Raw genomic sequence first — 12,959 nt, forward strand, 5'->3', positions numbered from 1 at the left:
TTTTTATTGTGGTATCATTGGTTTATAACATTATATAAATTTCAAGTGTACATCATTATATTTCGACTTCTGTATAGACTGCATTGTGTTCACCACCAAAAGTCTAGTTGCCATCCGTCACTGTACAGATGCGCTCTTTTACCCCTTTTGCCTTCCCCTAAAACCCCTTTCCCCTCTAGTAACCAACAATCTGTACTCTGTACCTATGTGTTTGTTTCTTGCTGTTGTTTGTTTATCTTCCAAATATGAGTGAAATCATACGGTATTTGGCTTTCTCTGTCTGACTTATTTTGCTTAGCATAATACCCTCAAGGTCCATCCATGTTGTTGCAAATGGCAAGATTTCATCTTTTTTATGGCTGAGTAGTATTCCACTGTATATATACACCACATCATCTTTATCCATTCATCCAAGTCTTAGGTTGTTTCCAAGTCTAGGCTATTGTGCATAATGCTGCAGTGAAAATAGGAGTGCATGTATCTTTTCCAATTAATATTTTCATGTTCTTTGGATAAATACCCAGAAGTAGAATAACTGGTAGTTCTATTTTTAATTTTTTTGAGGAATCACTATACTGTTTTCCTTAGTGGCTGCAGCAGTTTACGTTCCCACCAGCAGTGTACGAGGGTTCTCTTTTGTCTACATCCTTTCTAACATTTGTTATTTCTTGTCTTTTTAATCATAGCCATTCCTATGGGCATGAGGTGATATCTCATTGTGGTTTTGATTTGCATTTCCCTAATAATTAGTGATGTTGACATCTTCTCATGTGCCTGTTGGCTATCTGTAGATCTTCTTTGGAAAAATGTCTGTTCAGATTCTCTGCCCATTTTTCAATTGGGTTGTTTGTTTTTTTGTTGCTGAGTTGTATGATGTTGTTGAATTTTAGATATTAATCCTTAATCAGATATATCACTTACAAATATATTCTCCCAGTTGGTAGGTTGTCTTTGCATTTTGTTGATGGTTTCTATTGCCATTCAGAAGGTTTTTAGTTTGATGTAGTCCCCTTTGTTTATTTTGTCTTTTACTTCTCTTGCCAGAGGAGACATATTCAAAAAGATACTGATGTCAAAGAGTGCTCTGCCTATATTTTCTTCTAGGAATTTTATGGTTTCGTGTCTTACATTCGAGTCTTTAATCCTTTTTTTTTTTTTTGAAGAAGATTAACCCTGAGCTAACATCCACTGCCCATCCTCCTCTTTTTGCTGAGGAAGACTGGCCCTGAGCTAACATCTTTGCCCATCTACTTTATATGTGGGACACCTACAACAGCCTGGCTTGATAAGCGGTGCATAGGTCCATGCCCAGGATTCAAACCTGTGAACCCTGGGCTGCCAAAGCAGAGTCCGCATACCTAACCAGTGTGCCACCAGGCTGGCCCCTCTTTAATCCATTTTGAGTTAATTTTTGTGTGTGGTATAAGATACTAGTTTACTTTTATTCTTTTGCATGTGGCTGTCCAGTTTTCCCAGCACCATTTATTGAAGAGACTTTCCTTTCTCCATTGTATTTTCTTGACTCCATTGTCAAAAATTAGCTGTCCACAGACATGTGGGGTTATTTCTGAGCTTTCAGTTCTGTTACTTTGATCTGTGTGTCTTTTGTGCCAGTACCATGCTGTTTTGATTACTACAGCTTTGTAGTATACTTTGAAATCAGCAAGTGTGATGTCCTCAGCTTTCTTCTTTTTTCTCAGGATTGCTTTGGCTATTTGGGATCTTTTGTTGTTCCATATAAATTTTAGGATTCTTTTTTTATAGTTTCATGAAAAATGTCATTGGGACTTTGATAGGGATTGCACTGAGTGTGTAGATTAGCGTGGACATTTTAACTATGCTAATTCTTCCAATCCATGAGCATGGAATATCTTTCCATTTTTTTGTGTCTTTGATTTCTTTCAACAACGTTTTATAGTTTTCAGTGTACAAGTCTTTCACATCCTTGGTTAAAGGTATTCCTAGATATTTTATTTTTTTTGTTGCAATTGTACGTGGGATTGTATTCTTAATTTCTCTTTTTGCTATATCGTTCTTAGTGTATAGAAACACAACTGATTTTTGTATGTTGATTTTGTACCCTGAATACTACTGTATTCATTTGTTATTTCTAATAGTTTTTTGGTGGATTCATTAGGGTTTTCTATATATAAGATCATATCATCTGCAAATAGTCACAGCTTTACTTTCTTCCTTTCCAATTTGGATCCCTTTTATTTCTTTTTTTTGCCTAATTGTTCTGGCTAGGACTTCCAATACTATTTTGAATAAGAGTGGTGAAAGTGGGCATCCTTGTCTTGTTCCTGTTCTTAGAAGGATAGCTTTTAGTTTTTTACTGTTGACTCTAATGTTAGCTGTGGGTTTGTCATATATGGCCTTTATTATGTTGAGGTTCTTTCCTTCTATACCCATTCTATTCAGAGTTTTTATCATAAATTGATGCTGAAGATTGTTGAATGATTTCTATCTATTGAGATGATAATATGATTTTTATTCTTCATTTTGTTACCAAAAAAAGTACCCAGAAAAATACCCATATCACATTGATGGATTTACAGATGTTGAACCATCCCTACATCCCTAGAATAAATTCTGCTTGATCATAGTATATGATCATTTTAATGTATTGTTGTATTCAATTTGCTAATATTTTGTTGAGGTCTTTTCCATCTATGTTCATCAGTAATATTGGCCCTTAATTTTCTTTCTTTTTTTCTTTTTCTTTTGTCTGGTTTTGGTATCAGGGTAATGTTGGCCTTGTAGAATGAGTTAGGAAGCATCCTCTCCTCTTCAAATTTTTGGAAGAGTTTGAGAAGGATATGTATTAAATCTTCTTTGAATGTTTGCTAGTATTCACTAGGGAAGCTGTCTAGTCCAGGACTTTTGTTTTTTTGGAGGTTTTTGATTACTGTTTCAATCTCCTTACTAGTGATCAGTCTATTCATATTCACTATTTCTTCTTGATTCCGTTTTGGAAGGTTCTATAATTAAGAATTTATCCATTTCTTCTAGATTATCTAATTTGTTGGCATATAGCTTTCTATAGTATTCTCTTATAATCCTTTGCACTTCTGTGGTATCCATTGTAATTTCTCCTCTTTCAGTTCTGATTTTATTTATTTGAGCATTCTCTCTTTTTTACTTAGGGAGTCTAGCTAAAGGTTTCTTTATCTTGTCAAAGAATCAGCTTTTAGTTTCAGTGATCTGTTCTATTGTCTTTTTAGTCTCTATTTCTGCTCTGATTTTTATTATTTCCTTCCTTCTACTGATTTGGGGCTTCGTTTGTTCTTCTTTTTCTAGTTCCTTTAGGTGTAATGTTACATTGTTTATTTGAGACTTTTCTTGTTTCTTGAGGTAGGCATTATATTGCTATAAACTTCCCTCTTCGTACCACTTTTGCTGTATCCTATAGATTTTGGTATGTCATATTTTCATTTGTCTCCAGGTATTTTTTGGTTTCTCCTTTGATTTCTTCATTGATCCAATAGTTGTTCAGTAGCATTTTGTTTCGTCTTCACATATTTGTGACTTTTCCAGTTTTCTTCTTGTAGCTGATTTCTTGTTTCATGCTGTTAGTCAGAAAACGTACTTGATATTATTTCATTCTTCTTAAATTTATTGAGACTTGTTTTTCACCTAATATGTGATCTACCCTGGAGAGGGTTCCACGTTCATTTGAAAAGAATGTGTATTCTGCATTTTTGGATGGAATGTTCTGTATATACCTATTAAGTCCATCTGGCCTAATGTGTCATTTAAGGTCAATATTTCCTTACTTATCTTCTGTCTAAATGATCTATCCATTGATGTAAGTGGAGTGTTAAAGTCCCCTAGTATTATTGTGTTAATGTCAATTTCTTCTTTTATGTCTGTTAATAGTTGCTTTATATATTTAGGTGCTATGTTGGGTGCGTAGATATTTACAAGTATTATATCCTTTTTGGATTGTTCCCTCTATCATTAGGTAATACCTTTCTTTGTCTCTTGTTAGTTTTTGTTTTAAAGTCTATCTTGGGGGCCAGCCCTGTTTGTGGTGGTTAAGTTCAGCGTTCTCCACTTTGGTGGCCCGGGTTCACAGGGTCAGATCCCAGGCACTGACCTACACCATTTGTCAGCCATGCTGTGGTGGTGACCAGTATACAAAACAGGGGAAGATTGGCACAGATGTTAGCTCAGGGCAAATCTTCCTCAGGAAAAAAAAAATTATTTTGTCTGATACAAGTGTTGCTACCACAGCTTTCTTTTTGTTTTCATTTGCATGGAATATCTTTTTCCCTCTCTTCACTTTTAGTTTTGAGTGTCTTTAGGTTTGAAGTGTGTCTCTTGTATGCAGCATATATATGAGTCTTGGGTTTTTTAATCCATTCAGCCACCCTTTGTCTTTTGATTGGAGCATTTAATCTGTTTACATTTAAAGTAACAGTTGATAACTATTACCTTTTCTTACCTTTTTTCTGGATGTTTTTGTAATTCTTCTCTGTTCCTTTCTTCTTCTCTTGCTCTCTTTCCTTGTGATTTGATGACTTCTTTTAGTGTTAAATTTGTGTTCCTTTCACTTTATCTTTTGTGTATTCATTGTAGGTTTTTGGTTTGTGATGACCATAAGTTTTGTATATAATAACCTATGTAAATAGCAATTTATGTTAAGTTGATGGTCTCTTAAGTTCGACCTCATACTACTAGCACTACACTTTTACTCTGCCTCCCCACATTTTGTGTTTTTGACATCATGTTTTACCTCTTAATTTTGTGTGTCCCTTAACATAAAGGAGAGTTTAGTAGTTTTATCTTTTGACCTTCCTACTAGCTTTATAGGTGGTTGATCTACTACGTTTACTGTATATTTGCTTTTACCAGTGATATTTTTTCTTTGATAATTTTCTTATTCCTATTTGTGGTCTTTTCTTTTCCACTTAAATAATTTCCTTTAACATTTCTTGTAAGGCTGGTTTAGTGGTGATGAACTTCTTTAGTTTTTTCTTATCTGGAAAACTCTTTATCCTTCCATTCTGAATGATAACCTTGCCAGGTAGAGTATTTTTGATTGTAGGTTTTCTCCTTTTGGCACTTTGAATGTATCATGCCACTCCCTTCTAGCCTGTAAGATTTCTGCTGAAAAGTCAGTTGATAGTCTTAGGGGGTTTCCTTTGTACATAACTTGTTGCCTTTCTCTTACAGCTTTTAGGTTTCTCTCTTTATCGTTAATTCTTGACATTTTAATTATAATGTGTCTTGGTGTGGGCCTTTTGAGTTCATCTTGTTTGGTATTTTCTGTGCTTCCTGTATTTGGATGTCTGTTTCCTTTCCCAGGTTGGGGAAGCTTTCAGCTATTATTTCTTCAAATGAATTATCCACCCCTTTGTCTCTCTCTTATCCTTCTGGGACACCTATAATGCAAATGTTAGTACACTTGATGTTGTCCCAGAGGTCCCTTAGATTGTCCTCATTCTTTGTTTTCTTTTTTGTTCTACTCTACTCTGATTTCCTCTACTCTGTTGTCCAGATAACTGATCTGTTCTTCTGTGTCATCTACTCTGCTGTTGATTCCCTTTGATGAATTTTTCATTTCCGTTATTCTTCAGCCCTGATTGGTTCTTTTTATATTTTTTAATTCTTTGTTGAGGTTCTCACTGTGTTCATCTATTCTCCTGAGTTCAGTGAGCATCCTATGACCATTAGTTTGTACTCTTTTTCAGGTAGATTGTTTATTTCTGTTGCATTTAGTTCTTTTTCTGAGGGTTTGTCCTGTTCTTTTATTTGGAACATACTCCTTTGTTTCCTCATTTTGCCTACTTCTCTGTGCTTATTTCTGTGTATTAGGTAGATCTGCTACATCTCCCAATCCTGGAAATGTGGCCTTATATAGGAGATGTCTTATGGGGCCCAGCAGCATGCTTCCCCGTCATCACCCATGCCAAATGCTCAAGGAGTGTCCTCTGTGTAGGCTGCATGTGCCCTTCTGTTGTAGTGGGACTGCTATTGCTTTGGGCACACAGGTGGGCTAGGCTGGCCCTCAGGCCAGCTGGTTGCAAAGCCCAGCCACATGTACATGTGCAGCTGCTACAGGAATGTTATTGGGTAAGACAGCCACAACCTCCCCCTGGCTGGCTGCAAGGTCTGGTAATGCACAACTACTGTAGGTTTGCTGGTGAGCAAGTTAGGCCCCCACTATAGCTGGTTGCTAGGCTCAGGGACACACAACTCCTGCAGGCCCCCAGTGTGGCTGGCTTTGCAGCCCAGTGGGGTTCAGCTGCCTTGGGTGTGCTGATGCATGGGGTGGGTGAGGCTGGCTGTGTAGTGCACTGTTGTGCCAGCCTGCTCTTGGCTGGGGCAGGCCTACAACACAAACTGGCTATGTTGCCCAGGAGCACACAGCTGCCTCAGGTGCACTGATGGGCAGAGCAGCTCCCCAGTGTGGCAGTGGACAACCGTTTCAGGTGTGTTGATAGGTGGGGCAGACTCCCTGTGTGGCTGTTTACGAAGCCCAGTGGCACAAGTCTGCTGTGAGCTCACTAGTAGATGGGGCTGGTGCCTGAGGTGGGCTGCCTGCTGCCTGGCTATGCTTGATTGCCTTGGGTGCTCTAGTGGGCAGGGAAGAACCCTGCACTAACAGGCTAGAGGAAGGATTCCGATGGCACCTGCCAGTGTCTGTATCAGCACAACAGAGCTAGATCACAGTAATGGCTGCTTCCAGTGTCTCAGTTCCTGGGGGAGTGGTCCAGCCATCTCCTGCCTTTCCAGGATTGGGTCTGAACTTAGCAAGTGAGTCTCTTTTACCAATGGACTATCCACTTTTCTATCTGGTGTTTTTGTGCTTGTTTCCATGTTGAGCAAGTCTGTGTGTGGGCCCTTTAAGAGCAGGTTTTCCTTTCCCTGAAGTTCAGTAGTTTTCCTGGGCATATTCCCTGTTGGTTTTCAGTCAGGTGTTTTGGGGTCTAATCTGTCTTGTGCTAGATGTAAGGGCTGGGGTGCCTAATGTGGTGCTTGAATGCCTTTCTCCACTGGGAAGAGCTTTGTACTTGGAGATCACTCCTGACTGTGAAGTGCTGTGGCAAGGCTGTAGACTTTTTCCATCAGCAGGGCTGTATCTCTGCCTCTTCCACCCCTCTCTGTGCTGTCCCTTGTTGTGAAGGTTGTTTTCATTCAGTTTCCAGATCTCTCTCAGAGGACATTGCTCCACAGGTAGTCGTAGGTTTGTTGTGTGCATGGGAGGAGGCGAGCTCAGGATCCTCCTACACTGCCATCTTCCAAACTCTCCTCATAATTCTTTTTGGATCATTTGACAGACAACTGCCCACCCATAAAGTCATAAAAAAGGATTGCTTTTAAATAATTTGTTCTTTACAATGCTTCCTTACACTTGGTCAATATTCCTTTTGTCCTCTCAGCCTTTTCTTTGAAATGACTCTTACGGGAGACTAGAAAGTTAGCAAAGTTAGAATGGATCCCAAGAAAAATGACACATATAGTAAGGGACAGATTTAAGATGTTTTGTTGTTATTTTTATTTTATTTGCTAAATTCAGCAAATGTATATTGAGGACCCACTGTGTACAGGGCTGCAGGTGACCTTGGGGCTGAGTGACTCAACCAAGGCTGCCTGCCTCTGGGGCCCATGGGTCAGAGGATATACTATGCCTGCTGCTCTTTGGGGCAAGATTCTACTTCTAGCCTTGCTTTCTTATTTTAATTTGGAGTGAATGTGTGAATTCACTTATCTGAAGAAGGCAGAGCCTCTCTCTTCTCCTTCTGTGGCAAACTTAGGGACCTTAAGTTTGAGATAACTTGTGTCTCAACGTGGAAGGAACCTGCATCCCTGAGTCACCACTTGGAGAAGAACCACCAAGGAGAGCACATCTACCCGTGTATGTTGTGATGTGAGTGAGAAATAAACCATTGTTGGGCTAAGCCGCAAAGAAAAAGAAAGGCAGAGCCTAATTGTAAAGAAGCCCAGTTTCTGGACTCACCTTCCTGAATTCAGTGCTAATGGACTCCGGTTACTAGGTGCAAGATGTTATATAGAAACTGCAGAATGTGTAATATTTTTGGATAATTTGGGAAACAATGTGTTGAAATCAACAAAGTACTTAGTACCCTGAATAGAACACTCTTGAATTAAAATGGGAATATATAAGCATGTACCTGTAACATGAGGGAAAAAAGCAAAGTGTTACCATTTTTAATAGCCTTCCTTCTCCCAGGAAAAACTCCCTGCTATGTCACTCTTCTGCTGTTTGCATATGCCACATCAAATCAAAAAGAGCCCTATAGAGAACATGTTTTTAAATAGATACAGTATTGAGCAGGTACAGCTGTGCTGGCATCAGTTGGTCAAGAAAGTGTTATTGGGTTCCTGTGGGTCCCTGCCTTCTGCTTGGTTTGGGGTGATTTATTATTTATTTCTTTATTCATTGAACACTTCTGGAACACCTGCATATGCAAGGTACTGTTCAGTGCACATTACAGATGTTACCTAATTTAAACCGTATAACAACTCTGTGAGGTAGTGACTATAATCACCTCCATTTTATAGATGGGGAAACTGAAACACAAGTTAAGTAAATTACCCAAGGTGACAAAATTAGTAAGTGAAAGAGCCAACATTGGAAACCTGGTAGCCTTGCACCAAAGTCCTTACTCTTAAGCACCAGCTCTGCTGATCTGTTCAGCAGTGAATGCAGCTGTCATTGCTGCCTCATTTTCCCAAAGGAAAGGGATCTCATGATCCATTGACTGACACAGCACCAGTTGCCTCCACCTTTCTCACCATGTAGTTTAGTGAGTCTGTTAACAGCTCCTCTTAATCTTATGGTTATTGATCCTCATCTTGCGATATTCACTACCTTTTAAGGGTTGTTGTCCCATGGGACCTATTTGTATCCCCAAAACTTCCCTACTCAAGCTAGAACAAGTATCATCATGTGCTTTTTACAGTCCCCTTCCTAGACGGCTAAAGTCAGGTGATAACACAGTCCCCGTGACCCCATGCAACCCTGCCCTGCCCTTCCTTCTCAGGTATGTGCAGCTGGGCATTGCTCAGACTGCAAGATCAATGGGCGGTTCTCAGTTCCTATGTGGACTCTAAAATGCTTTGTGTTGTCAAGATGATCAGTTGAGTTCAAATCAAGATTTGACTTGTTCATTTTTCTAAATACTGTTTTAAAAAATTCCAAGCACTTTTAATGTTTAACTGTGATTCATGTGTTCTTTTAAAGCAAATTAAAATTTCATCAAACAGGTACATTCAGAATGTGAAAAGACTTAAATTAAGCCAGAAACACCCAGTCAAAACCCAATGACTAAATGCTTAATTTCGAAAAATAATTCTCTGTCCCATCCCAAATGTATCTTCTTATGCCTCATTTGTGCTCATTGGTTGTGTCATCAAGTAACAAACTAAAGTGAATTTTGGCAGTCAGCCAGTTAATTATAGAATTGTCCCAAGTATTTGGGCCAAGAAATCACTTTGTAATCCTAATTTTCTGTTTTGACTTTTTATATGATTCAAGTAAATGGAATAATTGCCACATTTTCACTTTACTGTGTGTTTCATAGACCAGACAGCATTGTCTGTGGGATGGCAAATGTCTGAAGTAAAAGTTAGCATTTAAAGAAATCTGTATGAATGTTTTCCAGTTTTTACTAGTTTGGATCTGAGTAGGCTCAGTTAGTATGTGAACAAGGGGAATCTATTATTTCATAGAATTCTTCTGAAATTGATCCCCTCTGAGAACATTTATCTCAGAACCCTTGGCCCCAAGGCCAGACCATATTACTACATAATAAGGAAGAGAAAAATGTGAACAGTATGACATTTTCTCAAAATGCTCTTATTTTACAAAAAAAAAGAAAGAAAAAGCTTTTTAAAGTTTTTCCTCTTTCTGTGTGTGGTTACATAGAAACTAAATACTTCTTTCAGTCTCCAGCAGCAAAAATAGCAACCTATGAAGATCAGCACTCATGCTGGTGAGCTCCAGTGGGGGGACTTGTGCTAATGAGGCCCAGGTCAGGGATTTAATGCCCATGGGAACCAATTAGCTTCACACAGAAAGAGGCACTGAGCCCCCTCGGAGACGCACGCTCATCCCAGCTGGTTCTGCTAATGCCCATGCCCCTCTTTTATGCCAGGACATCCCTGGCCCAAGCCTTATCATCTAAGGTGACCTCCTACCTGGTCAGCCTGCCTCTCTCCTGGCCAGTCATTCATAAGTCTACCCTGGGAGGCTCCTGTCCTCTGCCAGGCTTTAAAGGCCATTGCTGCATAAGCCACCCATCGCTTCTGATGAGCAGCTCTCCCAGGATTTCCTGACAGAGACTTGGTACCCCATGTCTCTCTACATCAACTAACCCCAGGAAAACCCCAGCCCCTGTGTCTTTGCTCAGGCTACTCCCCCAGTCTTCCTGCTCACCATTCCAAAGCCCAATCAAGTCCTGTCTCCTTTCTGACGCCACCTGGATCACTCCAGGCTTCATTCATTGCTCCCCAAACTCCAATGATATTTAGACTCTCACACACAGCATGCGGAATTTTTGTTTGCTATTCTCTCTCCTGCACATATCTCATCTCTAGGACTGTGTTGTAACTTGACCGTCTGCCCTGTGACCTGTCTCTCTCCTCCATCCCTTGTACTGGTCCACTGAGTCTCACAAAGTAGGTGCTTAATAGAAAGATTTTGGTTAAATGATCAAAGGAGTGCTATATTAGAGCAAATAGCTGGATCCTGCTACCACAACACAGCCACCAGGATGAACAATTCGGAGCTCACTGCCACCCTTCTCTGAACAGGTATTTTTTTAATACAAAGAACATTACGTTATCATTCCACAAAATGAGAGCAACTACCAAGAAATCTTAGTATGCCTATCATCCTTCATCTGAAATACAATTGGTTAGCAATACAATTTTTAGAAAAAATATTTTTGGAGTTTATTAATTTTACACAAATAATTCCTGACTACTACTGTTTAATCAAAGAGGACATGGGGAAGAATTCATTAATTGGGAATTAAAGAAGATGGGATTGTTTCTGTATAAAAAATGGAAAATTTGAAATGTAGGATATTTCAGAAGTATGATATATTTATCATTTTATGTATTCTCTAAATCAGGGGTATTTCCAATATGAATCCAAATCTGTTTCAATCAAGTAGATGCTAACAGCTTTCACAAAATAGTTACTACACAAAGGAGTGCCATTAAAAATATCAAGAATTTTAAAAGTTTTTAAAAATTTGTACCAACAATCTCTTCTGCAGTCGATTTTATGGTGAAGTTGACTTAACAACCATTTACCATGAAAACATAAATATTTCCATAAATTCTACATTTATATGATCAAAATGAATAAATTATGAGGACGTATTTATTTTTACATGTCATATTTTCCAGGGCCACCAGCCATGTTTTCCAGTAACCCAAAATTTAGGAATTTTTAACTCGACCAAATATTTTTGGCAGATACATTACCACAAAGCAAGATTCTTGTGTTTTCAAAAAAAAATTATTCGATTTAGTTGCTGCTCTAAGGATGTCATTTCATGACCAGGTTTCTGGTAGACTAAACTGCAAGTGTCTTGAGGGAAGGGGCCATATTATTTTCATATTTATATATGACACATCTGACACCCAACACCGTGCAGAGTGCCAGGTCTGCACTTGATAGTCTTGAAATGGGCAGAGCAAAGTGAGACATAAGATTACATTTTGGTATGATATCTCACTGCATTAAAATCATAGCACTGCGGTGACTCTTAGCAAAGATGTGAATTGCTGTTTGCAAAACTGAAGACATTGAAATATGGAGGGGGCCGATGTTGCTCCCCTTAGCAGCTGAATGGCATTTGAGCTTGAGTTTCAGGTCTCACTGAATTATCCATGCCTAGCATTATGTAAATCTAAAGGAAAAGGTTATAAATTAAAAAGAAAGAGCTTTGTAGGAACTTTGAGAAGACTGTTATTTTTATAATAACGCAATCATGAAAACCTCAGCAGTCGTCCCCACCACCACTGCCTAGGTGTCTTCTCTTCTGGTACAGCTTCCATGATCACCAGAGGGACCTAGGTGGCCCTGCTCCCTGCTCCTATGTGGCCCTGTGGTCAGTGCAGGCAAAGCATGAATGACATTGGTTGTGTACGTCTGGCTAAGCTGGTGGAGGGCACGGGCTGTGTCTTGCTCATTACCGTATCTCAAATGCCTGACCCAGTGCCTAGTATAGACCAACTGAGTGAGGAAATAAATACCACTATTTTGGGAGCAGTAAAGATATGAAAGTGAATTATACAGTAAGCTTTTATAAAAAGTACGGCTACTAGCCTGCCAATAAACGAATTTCTTCTTGAATTAGCATTTAATAACAATTATTTTAAAACATACCTCCCTTTGATAATAGCCAAAGTATATAAAGACTTCCTGCAAGATATTTAAAAATGCAAATACACTGCTAGCTATACGAGCAAAGAACTTGATTAAGCAATTCACAGAAGAGGAATTATAAATGGCAAATAAACGTGAGTAAAAATGATTCTACCTCAATAGTAATGTTTTAAACCTGCATTAAAACAACAAGATACAAATTTTTTACAAATTAGCCAACTACTCATAATCAAGTATGGTAAGAATTCAGTGAGATAGACCATTTCATACACTTCAGCAAAAACTGGTAATACCTTTATACATTGACATAGAAACATGCACACATACCCCCCAGTTCATGCCCTTTCACCTAAGAATTCCAGTTCCAGGAAAGAGAGATGTGATCGGGTAATTGTATGCACATGGATAGTTATTTTAGTGTTTGTGTCACGGCAATGTATTGGAAGCACCTTAGTATCTAATAATAGACGAATGGTTAAACTAATTCATCGATATGATGGACGATTATGCAGCCATTATTGTTTTTAGAAGCATACGAAGTTGCTTACATTGCAGTGTTAAGGGAAAAAAAATGCAAGCTGCAAAA

The 12,959-nt window shown here is 38.8% G+C and overlaps 1 protein-coding gene across 18 annotated transcripts in view; it reads left to right on the forward strand.

Annotated features, from left to right (window-relative positions):
* The window catches only part of TNIK (TRAF2 and NCK interacting kinase), a 381,117-nt gene that overhangs the window by 322,704 nt on the left and 45,454 nt on the right, over positions 1-12,959 (forward strand). The gene's annotated exons all lie outside the window — the stretch shown is intronic.

The sequence above is a fragment of the Equus asinus genome, chromosome 5 (genome assembly GCF_041296235.1).
Source record: "Equus asinus isolate D_3611 breed Donkey chromosome 5, EquAss-T2T_v2, whole genome shotgun sequence".
NCBI classification, from domain to species: Eukaryota; Metazoa; Chordata; class Mammalia; order Perissodactyla; family Equidae; genus Equus; species Equus asinus.